Source organism: Cervus elaphus, chromosome 9, assembly GCF_910594005.1.
Source record: "Cervus elaphus chromosome 9, mCerEla1.1, whole genome shotgun sequence".
Classification (NCBI taxonomy): domain Eukaryota; kingdom Metazoa; phylum Chordata; class Mammalia; order Artiodactyla; family Cervidae; genus Cervus; species Cervus elaphus.
Genome location: NC_057823.1, coordinates 73,699,704 through 73,713,756, shown reverse-complemented (window position 1 = coordinate 73,713,756; position 14,053 = coordinate 73,699,704). Strand labels below are relative to the sequence as shown.

General features: G+C 36.4%; 1 protein-coding gene across 4 annotated transcripts in view; it reads left to right on the top strand.

Annotated features, from left to right (window-relative positions):
* Window positions 1-14,053, top strand: part of GABRB2 (gamma-aminobutyric acid type A receptor subunit beta2) — a 273,763-nt gene that overhangs the window by 165,698 nt on the left and 94,012 nt on the right. The gene's annotated exons all lie outside the window — the stretch shown is intronic.

Genomic DNA, 14,053 nt, shown 5'->3' with positions numbered 1-14,053 from the left:
GCAAGGGATTTCTGTGTGTTAATTTTATATCCTGCAACTTTACTATATTCGTTGATTAGTTCTAGTAATTTTCTGGTAGAGTCTTTAGGGTTTTCTATGTAGAGGATCATGTCATCTGCAGACAGTGAGAGTTTCACTTCTTCTTTTCCTATCTGGATTCCTTTTACTTCTTTTTCTGCTCTGATTGCTGTGGCCAAAACTTCCAACACTATGTTGAACAGTAGTGGTGAGAGTGGGCACCCTTGTCTTGTTCCTGATTTCAGGGGAAATGCTTTCAATTTTTCACCATTGAGGGTGATGCTTGCTGTGGGTTTGTCATATATAGCTTTTATTATGTTGAGGTATGTTCCTTCTATTCCTGCTTTTTGGAGAGTTTTAATCATAAATGAGTGTTGAATTTTGTCAAAGGCTTTCTCTGCATCTATTGAGATAATCATATGGTTTTTATCTTTCAATTTGTTAATGTGGTGTATTACATTGATTGATTTGCGGATATTGAAGAATCCTTGCATTCCTGGGATAAAGCCCACTTGGTCGTGGTGTATGATTTTTTTAATATGTTGTTGGATTCTGTTTGCTAGAATTTTGTTAAGGATTTTTGCATCTATGTTCATCAGTGATATTGGCCTGTAGTTTTCTTTTTTTGTGGCATCTTTGTCAGGTTTTGGAATTAGGGTGATGGTGGCCTCATAGAATGAGTTTGGAAGTTTACCTTCTTCTGCAATTTTCTGGAAGAGTTTGAGTAAGGTAGGTGTTAGCTCTTCTCTAAATTTTTGGTAGAATTCAGCTGTGAAGCCATCTGGTCCTGGGCTTTTGTTTGCTGGAAGATTTTTGATGACAGTTTCGATTTCCTTGCCTGTGATGGGTCTGTTAAGATCTTCTATTTCTTCCTGGTTCAGTTTTGGAAAGTTATACTTTTCTAAGAATTTGTCCATTTCATCCAAGTTGTCCATTTTATTGGCATAGAGCTGCTGGTAGTAGTCTCTTATGATCCTTTGTATTTCAGTGTTGTCTGTTGTGATCTCTCCATTTTCATTTCTAATTTTGTTAATTTGGTTCTTCTCTCTTTGTTTCTTAATGAGTCTTGCTAATGGTTTGTCAATTTTGTTTATTTTTTCAAAAAACCAGCTTTTAGCTTTGTTGATTTTTGCTATGGTCTCTTTAGTTTCTATTGCATTTATTTCTGCCTTAATTTTTAAGATTTCTTTCCTTCTGCTAACCCTGGGGTTCTTCATTTCTTCCTTCTCTAATTGCTTTAGGTGTAGAGTTAGGTTATTTATTTGGCTTTTTTCTTGTTTCTTGATGTAAGCCTGTAATGCTATGAACCTTCCCCTTAGCACTGCTTTTACAGTGTCCCATAGGTTTTGGGTTGTTGTGTTTTCATTTTCATTCATTTCTATACATATTTTGATTTCTTTTTTGATTTCTTCTATGATTTGTTGGTTATTCAGAAGCGTGTTATTTAGCCTCCATATGTTTGAAGTTTTAACAATTTTTTTCCTGTAATTGAGATCTAATCTTACTGCACTGTGGTCAGAAAAGATGACTGGAATGATTTCAATTTTTTTGAATTTTCCAAGACTAGATTTATGGCCCAGGATGTGATCTATTCTGGAGAAGGTTCCGTGTGCACTTGAGAAAAAGGTGAAGTTGATTGTTTTGGGGTGAAATGTCCTATAGATACCAATTAGGTCTAGCTGGTCCATTGTGTCATTTAAAGTTTGTGTTTCCTTGTTAATTTTCTGTTTAGTTGATCTATCCATAGTTGTGAGTGGGGTATTAAAGTCTCCCACTATTATTGTGTTACTATTAATTTCCTCTTTCATACTCGTTAGTGTTTGCCGTACATATTGCGGTGCTCCTATGTTGGGTGCATATATATTTATAATTGTTATATCTTCTTCTTGGATTGATCCTTTGATCATTATGTAGTGTCCTTCTTTGTCTCTTTTCACAGCTTTTATTTGAAAGTCTATTTTATCTGATATGAGTATTGCGACTCCTGCTTTCTTTTGGTCTCCATTTGCATGAAATATTTTTTTCCAGCCCTTCACTTTTAGTCTGTATGTGTCTCTTGTTTTGAGGTGGGTCTCTTGTAGACAGCATATATGGGGGTATTGTTTTTGTATCCATTCAGCCAATCTTTGTCTTTTGGTTGGGGCATTCAACCCATTTACATTTAAGGTAATTATTGATAGGTGTGGTCCCGTTGCCATTTACTTTGTTGTTTTGGGTTCACGTTTATACAACCTTTCTGCATTTCCTGTCTAGAGAAGATCCTTTAGCATTTGTTGAAGAGCTGGTTTGGTGGTGCTGAATTCTCTCAGCTTTTGCTTATCTGTAAAGCTTTTGAGTTCTCCTCCAGAGACCTTTAAATTAAGTTATACCAGATACTGATACTATATTGATAAAACCATCTATGAAAATTTCTTTCAACAATATTAGTAACAACATACTCCAAAACAATTCCTTTATCTCCCAGTCATAGTCTCCTCTCCTTCCTCTGCTCCCCCACACATCCTCTTTTCCTCCTCTTCCATCTTCTCCTCCATCATTTCCTTCTTCTTCCTCTCCTTCTTCTATTTCTTCCTCCCTTTCTCCCTCTCCCATCTCTCTATACACACACACACACATTTTACATGAATATATCTGTGTGTATATCCACGTATTATCTATGTACCTACTTATCTACCTACAAATGTAATATAGAATATGACATTTATGAAGAATCATGCTTTCAAAACAGATCTCATTAGTGAAATTTCTTTGCTTCAGCATTTATGTATTACTTTAAGTAATTACTTAACTCCAGACTTCTTGCACACTTTTAGTGTGAATCAGTAGAAGAAAGAATTTTAGGAGTGTATCTTAGAAATTTATTTATCTGCAGTGTTGACATGGTACATACTGCTAAATTGGATTATCTGGATGACTGTAAATTATTAAAACTGTAACCTCAAATAGTTTAGCCATTAACTTGGATGCATAAAAGTGTGACACTATTCCCATAGTCTGTTGTTAGACCAAAGTGCACTGAACTGAGAGTTATATATTATCTAGCTCACCAATCCAATTTTACAGATAAATTATCATTATTTTCAAGGTCATTGATCTGGTTAATGACAGAATCAGAACTAGAACACTGGGGTTATATGTCCCTTCCTCCTTGAAATTATGTGATTCTGAAAAAAAAATAAGTTAAGAATTGGTGAAAATAAAGCTATTTATTCTAAGTATCCATCAATAGATACTTTGTGCACATAATAAAATGTGCATATATTCTTAAAAAGAATATGTGTTGAGACACAGTTTCCTACTATCTCAAATCCTCCTATGATTTCTTAGAATTATGACCAGCAACTTTGCTTCTAGTGGACTCGGACCAATTTTAAGTTGAAAAATACATGTTCTACTTTGAGATCCCAAACCATAGTTCTGGTGCCTGTGTACTAACCAACCTGTGTTTTGGACTTTGTCTTTCAAAGCACGCTTGCTGGCTTTATGTGTCAGTTTTATCAGGTTTCATTGAAATTAAATCCTAAAAACTGTTGAGATTTATGTATTAACATATGCTGATTTAATCATGTCTGGTTCATTTTAAAAAAGTATGACATTTAAAAATCTCTAGATTGTTAGTCTTTAGTGGTTTAACTATTTAAACTAAGAGCTTCTTAGATGATAATACATTTGATTTGGAACTTCCTAGGTTTAAATATTAAGTTTTAGCTATATAGTTCTTTCCTAAAGAAAAATGGTTGACATGAAAAATGAGGCATTTGATGGAAGATGGATTCTGTGTGGCATATACTGTATACTCTCCACACAGGTAATGTACACCAGTGATTTTAAACACATGCTCTTTGATTCTATAAAATCCATAACAAGACTGGGTTTGTCAAAAATTAAAATTCCAATCCATAAATCATGGAAATTTTTGAGGTTACACTGATAACCTCAAAGAAAATATTCTCAACAGGGATAAACTAGGAGATGTCAGACTGGGCAATGCTTGAGTGAGTACAGCCTCTTGGTTCCCCAGGAAAGGTTTGGTGGTGTTGGTACTTTACCTGTCTTGGGTGAGAAACTGCCAGGACACAGGAAGCACCAGTGGAGATGAACAAAACCTCTTACACCTACAACTTCAACACAAGGAATGTACGTCGTTAGGAAGACCAGTCTGCAAATATGCACAGTCAGAAGTTCACAAGGCCAAGTACTGAGGGAGCATGGCAGGCCCAGTGAGCGCCTGCCACAGAGTTAATAGATGGACATTTCATTTAATTACCAAGTATCACATTTGTACTTGATTATGATATATAAATATAAAAAGTAAAATATAAAATCTGCTCATCCTTTCTCCCTACCCTCCAGAGACAACCAGAGTTAATAGATTACATACCCCCTTTAAAACTTCTTTCTATGCAATAGTGTTCTGTAACCACGTTCCCAGAATTGTATATATTTTGGACTCCTTCAGTGTAAATACTAATAGATATCACTCAACTTTTTCAACACTTACATTTATTGAATTATATGGATGTTTCATAAGTTGTTTAATCATTATCCTATTGATGAACCTTTAGATTGTAAGTTTTCACTCTCTGTACAGTGGAGGCAATGAAAAGCACTGTCCACTTATCTTTTCACTCTCTTGTATTCGCTAGGATCTTCATTAATAAAGCTGAAATTATTGGTTGAATGGTATATTCCACTGAAAATATTCTTAGAGACCACCATATTGCTCTCTAAAAAATGTGTAAATCATCAACTCACAGTATATTTTATCAATATTTAAAAATTTTTTTGCCAGTCTGATTGGTAGAAACTGATTAATTAACCTCCATTTCCCCTGACCACCCGTGAATTTGAGGATCTCTTCACATACTTATCAGATACTGATATTTTCCTTTATCAATTTTTGGCCAGTATTATGCAAATGTTTTTTATTTTTTAAATATTTTATACTTTTTATATTGGTAGGTTAACCCTTAGTCTCATGTTTACAAATATTCTCTCAATTCATCATTTGTCTTTTCATTTGTCTGATGGTAAATTTCCTTGTAGAGAAGTTGTACTTTTTAGGTGGTCTAATCACCTGGTTTTTTGCCTCCTCACCTTTAGGTATCCTGTTTTTCTTATATTTTGCTGCCTCAAGGTAATGAAAATATTTTCTGTATAAGCACATGTTTTCCAATATATTGGTAAAACCAATATTTCCATAACAAGCTCAGCTTTTTAAGTCCTTTGAAAGTGAAAGTGAAAGTCACTCAGTCGTGTCTGACTCTTTGCGACCCCTTTTGGAATTCTCCAGGCCAGAATACTGGAGTGGTTAAGTCCTTTGGCAGAATTCTAAATGCCCATTAGCCTTCCTTCCAAGATGTATAAAGAAAAAGGACTGAATACCTCTATCAAATAAATGGAAGGAGTTGGCAGTCTACATTATGCAAGACTGTACTGTATTGGGGTGTTAAGTTAAATTTGTATTTTAGTTTCTGGACTATCTTTAATGTAGAGAGAGTTGAATAATATTAAAACTTATTTGTCTTTCCTCTGGCACTAAATTACAATCAGGTCCTTTAGGCTGGGAGATTCTGTGGAGGAGATCATGCCACTATTTAAAATGTTAGCAGGGAGCGCAGGCTTAAATAAATCGATAGGGCCACTTCAGTTAAGTACAAACTTCAGATGGATGAAAATAATGACTCTGTGAGTCCATTGCATCAAACCACAGATTTGTGGAGGTTGTCTAGTGGTCATTTTAGCAGAGTTATTTGGACATGAAAGGAGAATGGAAGAAAAGATACAGTTTGAGTTGGAAGTCCTCAAGAAATAATCCAAGAAATCCAGGGATGCACTCAGCTTTTGAATATGTATTTTAGCAAATTACATCCCACCAGACACACACACACAAACACGTACACCACACATATATGCATGCTCACACATGCATGTATATACACATGTACAGTAGGTAACAGTTAAAGCTAATCATATGACAGGTACTGTTCCATATGCTTTACTTGACTTACATGGTGCTCATAAGTGTATCGACTGGAGACTAGTATTTTTCTCATTTTCTTGGTGAGGAGATAGAAGTATAACAAGGTAAATTACTACTTCAGCAGGCACAGGTAGAATGAGGGAGGCAGTTTGGACACCGGCACTTTGACTCCAGTGTGTAACCACTACACCAACCACCGTGCCCCTCCTAACAACTGCATTCTGAAAATATAACAGGGAATATTTGTATAGCACTTCATATATTTCTAAGATATTTTCAAAGTCTTTATCACATTGAATTATCCTAGTCATCTGCTAAATTCCCCAAGCAGCACTTTTTCTTACTCTAGTTTTATGGTTTGGGAACTGAGACACAATCTTGAAATGAGTGGCCAAAGTCCATACATAAAATATGGTAGTGCCAGACCCCAGTACAGAATGTGATATTTGGATAGGGTGATAATTTCACTTTCTCCCTCACAATAACAGGAAAGACCAAATGAAAATAGCATGTCTAAAACATACGCATACTTTTAAAGTGTTCCAACCGCAATATCAAGGGCTTCCCGAGTAAGCATCCGCCTGCCAGTGCAAGAGATGCAAAAGGCAAGGGCTCGCTCCCTGGGTCAGGAAGATCCCCTGGAGGAGGACATGGCACCCCACTCCAGGATTCTTGCCTGGAGAATCCCGTGGACAGAGGAGCCTGGTGGGCTACAGGCTCTGGGGTCGCAAAGAGTTGGACATGACTGAGCAATTGAGCACAGCAGAGCAGTAGCAATATCAAAGAGGCACTAGACTTAAAATTTAAAACAGGCTTTCCACACAGTTGCTTTAGACTCACCTGCTGTCTTATTAATTCCCTGCCTTTTATTGGAAGATAATATTGAAGGGCTTAGTATATGTAAGAGACAGAATTCATTTTTCTTGGGGGAAGAAAAAGGTAAATAAAACAAGTGTACTCTATGCTTATCCTATATTTGATAGAAGGGACGCTTCAAATTGAGAAAGCACCTCTATTTACCACACGTTCTTCCATTCTCTCTGCTGTTCTTCAAGCTAGCCTGCTTTTTTGCTCATTGTTTTCATAGACATCTTTTCCTCTTCCTCGGCTGTATATTTTCATGGCAAGTCTCCCAGATTCTCCTAGCTAAGACTTATTCACACAGGTCAACTATCATTTTTTTAGAAAAAAGTTTTACCAATCAATTTAGCTAAGTGCCCTTATTACTAAGGTTTTCTTTGGTACGTGATATATGTTCCTATTTCCTAGCTGTTATTGAAGTGCATTGTTGTGTAGTTATGTATTCATTCTACTATCCATTCTTTTAATGTCTGTTTCCCCTGTAAATTGTATTCACCACTAGAGTGGAAAACATGTTTATGTCACTCAGTATTCAGCATAGAGCAGGATGCAAAGCAAAAATCAGTTGATATTTGTTGACTTAGTAAAATAATTTTGCTTTCAGATTTTATGTGTGGAAATTCTTAAACTACTGAATGATGACAAGCTAAGATCAATTTCCTTCTCTCCTTTTTTGCCACCCAGCACCTTTTCTCCCCATCTAAAAAGAAAACAACCTTAAATACTAAGAAAAATGTATAGCAACTGTTTCAAGCATCGCCAACCAAGACTGTTTCTGTTTGTTCCATAAAGAATTTGCCAAATGAGAAGGCCTCTGCACATCATCACTCCAGAGAAGTGAGGAGGAACAGTTTGCTAGGAAAAGTGTTTACAGAGAAACATTCATGAAAGACTTTTCAGGAAAGAGTTCAAAAATGATTGATGAGCTAGATTTCAGTTAGGAGTACGCGCAGTGTGTGTAGATATACAGATGTACTTTGAAGATACTTGGGAATACTCATCCCAGATTCTGTGACGGCATCTCTTAGCTTAGGGAAAAATAGATAATCAGAGACCTGTAACTTTCTGGAAGGGGTTAGGAATGCTCTACAGAGAGACATCAGCTGCAGCTGGTTTTGCTCATTCTGCAACTGACTTCATGGGTGTCTGGGCCACCTATGTGAAGGCCAATAGCCTCCTACCATTTTGAGAGTAGAAAATAAGGAGAATAACTCAGAGGATGAAAGAAGAAGAGTCATAGCAAATGTGAAGTTGTATATTCCCACCTCTCTTTCTTACTACCCTAAATACTATACAACAACGCTTGACTGTATAAATGAATGAAGTTGAACCCTTATAGTTATTACTAGAGAAGCTGGGGCAAACTGGTCATTTTTCTAAGAAGTCTTAATTTAATTATACCAGAGACAAACTGAGAAGTATATTCCACTCCACTCCATGCCCTCCATCAACTAAACATGTAACAGATGAAAACTCCAGACACCCATCTACTTTCTAATGAATTAAAGATATGTAGAAAAAAGATATCTTTAATAATACATTCTTTACTCCACATTTATAAAGTTAATTTTACAGTTGCTTTTACAATTAACTGTTTCATCTGTTTAATTATCTAGTTGACCACACATCTTTCCAAGGAAATGATTCTTGAATTTGGAGAAACTAACCTTTATCAGAATTTGAGAATCACCATAAATTATTTCCCCAGAAAAATATACACATATATCCTTTAACAGGTCTTTTGTAGAAAACCTAGGAGCTTTTGCTGAGCCCTTGAAGGCTCGTCATGCCTAAGAGACTTTGTTATAAATGGGGAAATTTTAACACTGACTGCATATTTGATGTTACTATATACTAGTGTTATTGTATATTATTAAAGATATAATATTACAACATGAGGCTAATTTATTGGTGTTATGTTTAGATGGCATGATATTTGACAGATTCAAAATATTCTGTGGTAGGGAAGAAGGTTGAATATAGGTTAGCACTGCCCAGTAAAAAGTTCGGTGATCATGGAAATATTCATCTATTTGTGTAGAACTTCACTGTCCAATACTGTACTCACTGGCCACTTGAAACTACTGAATCCTTGAAATGTGGCTAGTGCACCTGAGGAACTGAAAATTTTTATGTTACTTAACTTTAATTAAATATCAAATAGCTACTGTTCTGAACAGTATGGGAACAGATAAATATAGCTCACCAAGAAGTGATAATACCTAAAGCTGGGAGAAGGGAATATGACTGTTATTTAAACTGTTTCCTTGATTATATGTTTAGAGAAGTCTACCATAAGCCAATAACAGAAGGACAGATACTATGTGATTCTATTTATATGAGGTCTCTAAAATAATTAAAGTCAGAAACAAAGCAGAATAAGTAGTTGCCAGGGGTGGAGGGTTGCTGTTCAACCTGTAAAAAGTCTACATTATACAAGATCAGTAAGTTCTAAGGATGTGCTCTATAGCATTGGGCCTATAGTTAACAGTGCCGTTCCACACACTTTAAAGATTTATTTAAAGGATATATATGATATTAAATATTCTTACTATAATAAAAATAAAAAAATTTCTAAAGTTTAAAAATAAGTTAGGAATGTTGGGGGGAAAACCCACTCGAATAGACAGAAGGAGAGGAAAAAATCAAATCATTCAAACCTTATCATTTTGATGTCTGTCCAGAGCATCCTTTGATGACTGAGGAAAGGTCTGTTGGATTCCTGGCAGTGTTTCCTCGGAATAGGTTGTCACAAAGGCGTGCATGGCCTGACTGGTTGGCTCAGTCTCCAAAGAGTTGCTTGAGTGGAAAATGAAAGCTTGATTTGTCAAAATGAAGAGTTGGCCTATATGACCAGACTGCAGGCTGAGTGTGGGACTGTGATTTAGAATTGAGCTGTAGTGCTACCACCCCTATTGTGGAGGGGAGACAGAAATGTGACATCATAGGAGCCCTGTGTAGACTTAGGTCCTTGCAAGGAAGACCCTGTGACAATGACCAAAGCTGGGAAGGAGCAGGGCCTGGAATGAAAGGTGACCAAGGACACATGGAATCAGAGTCATGAAATGTTCATTTCCCTAGCAAGGAAAGAGAATGGCTTAGAATAGGCAGAAGTATTACTGATAAGGCATCATTCACTTACAGGTTTAAAGACTGTGACCCAGACAGAGGATAGTAAAAGCTCAAACTGTAATCAGAAGCAATGGACAATGGATGGGTTTGTGCTGCACTAGGGGATGAGGCGCATCAATTTTACACCCCTCTGATCTGCTGAGAACGTAAATAACTTTGGGAGGGTCTTTGATAAGATACTTCATTATGCTATAACAACATACTGTCCAAATTTTTCAGGTTGGTTAGAGATGGTAGAGCTCTTGCTGGGAGGTAAGGGAAGCTGAGCCATGTGGTTCTGACGTGTGTCCTCATCAGCCACTTGTAGGCTCATCTCCCTTTTCCTCCTTCTCTCCTTCTTTGCCCCTTATTTTTGCTGTCTTGTATCAAGTCTTGTATCTTGTAACAAAAGAAATATTGTCTTAATCTGAAGAGCAATGCTGAGATTAGGTTGACTGGATAGCTCTTCAATGAAGGTGTGACAATATCAAAGAGGAAATGAAAAGGAAACTTAACACACAGCCAGATAATATATTTTATGAATAATAGCAAGGGATTAATATGCATTGAAAGTACACACACTGTACTGTGTGTTTATACATATTGTCTTAGTTTTGATCTTCATTCCAGATTTATGAAATAAATATTCTCATTTAATGGAAGAGAATAATAAAATTAACCTTTTAGTCTAAACTACAGTAGTTCTGGGGGCTTCTGTGGGTGGCTGAGCAGTAAAGAATCTGTCTGCACTGCAGGAGACACAGGAGATGCAGGTTCTATCCTAGAATCAGGAAGATCCACTGGAGGAGGGCATGGCAACCCACTCCAGTATTCTTACCTGGAGAATCCCCATGAACAGAGGAGCCTGGTGGGCTATAGTCCATGGAGTCACAAAGAGCTGGACATGACTGAAGCAAATTGAGCACTCACAGACTGTAGTTTAGAACAGAGCTGTATTTTAACTCTTCCAATTTTAAACTACAAAGCTAAGAAATAATAGAGCCCAAGCTTAAATGACAGTTTGACTACTCTGAAGCTCATGCTTTTAACCACTTCAGTATACTTTTTTATTTCAACTTGGAGACTTCTAGAGGTCAACCCCCTTCTTGCCTCCTGACATATCTCCAAGGGTCAGAGGGTATCTTTCCTTTAAAGAGCAGTGAATATGCATTCACTCCCTTCTGAATAAAGTCCATCCCCTCCCATTGGTACATAGCCTCATCCTAAGACCTCAACCAGTCAAACAGGTCAGAATACATCTCTACATGTAACAAATGGAGTATTCATCCAAATCACCTGTAGACTTTCCTTTTATCCCTAGACCCCTATCCTGCATACCACTTTTGTCTTATCTACAGAAGAGGACCCAAGTTCACTTCATATCCTTGCTTCACCCTAAATCTTTATGATGAGAATGTGGCGGTGGTACTGCTGGGAGTGATGGCGTCAATTTATCGACCACCTCATATATCCGAAGAGAAGAGCTTTACTCAGTGCTCAACAGATCGATATAGTCCCAACCTTAGACATTGTGACCTCTATTGTATAGCTGTGGAAACCGGGGATTTGCCCAGGGTCACTCAGCCTGGTAAATGCTAATGCTGGGATTTGAGCCTCTCACTTCCGGATCCCAGAATTTATGTTTATTCTACTGAAAAAGATTAAAAACAAACTAATATGTAAAGAGAGAGTTGAAGGTCCCCCCTAAATCCGCCACTTGTGTATAAGAATCTGTCTTCCAACATGTTCTCCTGTTCTAAAGTTTTGTGGTAGTGCCTATGAAGTCAGGTAAAGATCTGTTGATTTTTGAGCCAGTAACTTTTTTATTCTTTCCTTTGACCCTCTCTTACTCACCCTTACATTCAGTAAACCCCATTTCTTTTTCTCCTTGTACAAACTTGCAGACAATTGATCTCTTGTCTCATCGTGTTATATCCATACAGCCATTTTATTTTTACCTCATTGTATCATCTTGCATTTAGGTTCCCTGTGATAAGTATGTGTTCACCCTCACACTTATAGATAGCATTGTGTTGTCAAAAGTTTCCACATTACTAAAAACTTGATTGAACTCACCTTTAGACCTTCTTTGTTCCTGATTTTCAAAAGTGAGATTCTGTTTTCATAAGAGCATTGCATCTAAACAGAAAGGTTAGTGACTCAGCATTGCTCCTGAAATTTTGCACAGGAAGCTAATTCCCACCAAGAGTTGCAATGCAGTTCAGTTCTCATCTCCCAGAGTTATAAATTGTTTCTTGTGAATGCAATTGGTAAAAAACTGATACACTTGGATTCTATAGAAAAGGATATAGAACATTTGAGCACGCCATTAAGAAAATGAAAGAGAAAGGAATGTATGAAGTCTCAAATTTTGATAAACTACAGCAAAGGCAACCTGGCTTTTTGTAAAATAATAAAGTTGCTGTCTATTGCCTGGGTGCAATTCATACTCTCCAAGGTAAATTAAGTTCCTGAAGGTAAAATTTTGTGGAAGAAAATTTTTTCATTATACAGTTGTGGAATAAGGCAGACCTCATTCCAATAATAATAATAATAAAAAAATTATTCAGAGGACATGTTTGATAATGTGTGGTCCTTGGATCTCTTGCATCAAACTGATCTAGGTTATTTGCTTAAAATATAGACTCCAGGACTGAAACTTAACAAATCTGACTCTAAATAGGTAGGGCCTCAAGCAAAAAATAAATAAAAATAAGGACAGATAGAAAAGGCATTTATAAAGTAATTAAATGAGATAAACACTATAAAGTTGGCAATTATTGAGCTCTCAATATTTCTTATTTATTACTGTAGTTAATTATGTTCTTTGCCTCTCTTTTTGTACCCTACTACTTTCTTCCTTCAGGCTTTTTTCAGTGTTTTTTTTCACATTTGCTCTTTAGAAAAAATGGATTCACTACTTCCACACTGTGGCAGGAACACAGACAGTGGTTTCAAAGATTATCCCTGCTGGGAGCCACATTTACAATTTAACATCCATTAAACATTAAGCTTCATTTCAGCCAAAGGAATGAAGTACTAATGGTGCAATTTGAGTTAAATCAAGGAGAGGAGGTAATTGGAAGTAGGAATAATGTATAGAAGTCTGCTCTATGGCTAGAGAATGTCGACTCGTGATCCAGAGTACTTCAGCACCTGAAAGGGGAGAACTATTGTCATAGGAATGGAATGAAATATGAAAAAGTGTTATTTAAAGTATCTTAATAGAGATTATCTTGTAGATATATTCCTTTGTGATTGCCATGTGGTTTTTTTTGTTTGTTTGTTTAAATATTTGAAATGTTTGTAAATACAAGCACATGTCTCAGGAAAAAATAAAAAAGCAAACCCTTAAAACTCAGGAAATTTAAAGACCCATTCACAACCCTGCAGTAGTGATTGTTTTTGGAACATAAAGGAAGCGTGTTTGAAACTCCTTATAAGATTGGAAATGAATATCAAGGCTTGTTGGTCTTTTAGTTTTGTTGGTGCTCAGGCTCAACAGGTGTTTATATTGCTTAAGACAACTCTGCTCACCTTTCTGTTTCAGTCATTCTCTGTATGCCCAGCCCCTAACTTAGGGTAAGTGTGTAGAAAGGGTACCTGCTTCATTAAAGCTCAAAAGTGTGTTTTATGTGCGTCATTCAAAAATGATCATTAATGCCCCTTCTAATTACTCTATTTTTTAGTTTAGTTTTATTTACAAAAATGTGCTCATTTCAGATGTACCGCAAAGTGATTCATTTACATATACATATTCTTTTCCATATTCTTTTCCTTATAGGCTATTCCAGAATATTGGGTATAGTTTCCTATGGTATAGAGTAGGTACTTGTTGGTTATCTATTTTGTACATAATAGTATGAATATGTTAATCCCAGACTTCTAATTTATCCCTCCCCTCTTTCCCCTCTGGTCACCATAAGCTTTCTCTGTCTGTGGGTCTGTTTCTGTTTTGTATGTAAGTTCATTTGTATCTTTTTTTTTTTTTTTAGATTTCACATTTAAGTGGCATCATATAGTATTTATCTTCCTCTGTTTGGCTTACTTCAGTTAGTATGACAGTCTCTAAGTCCATTC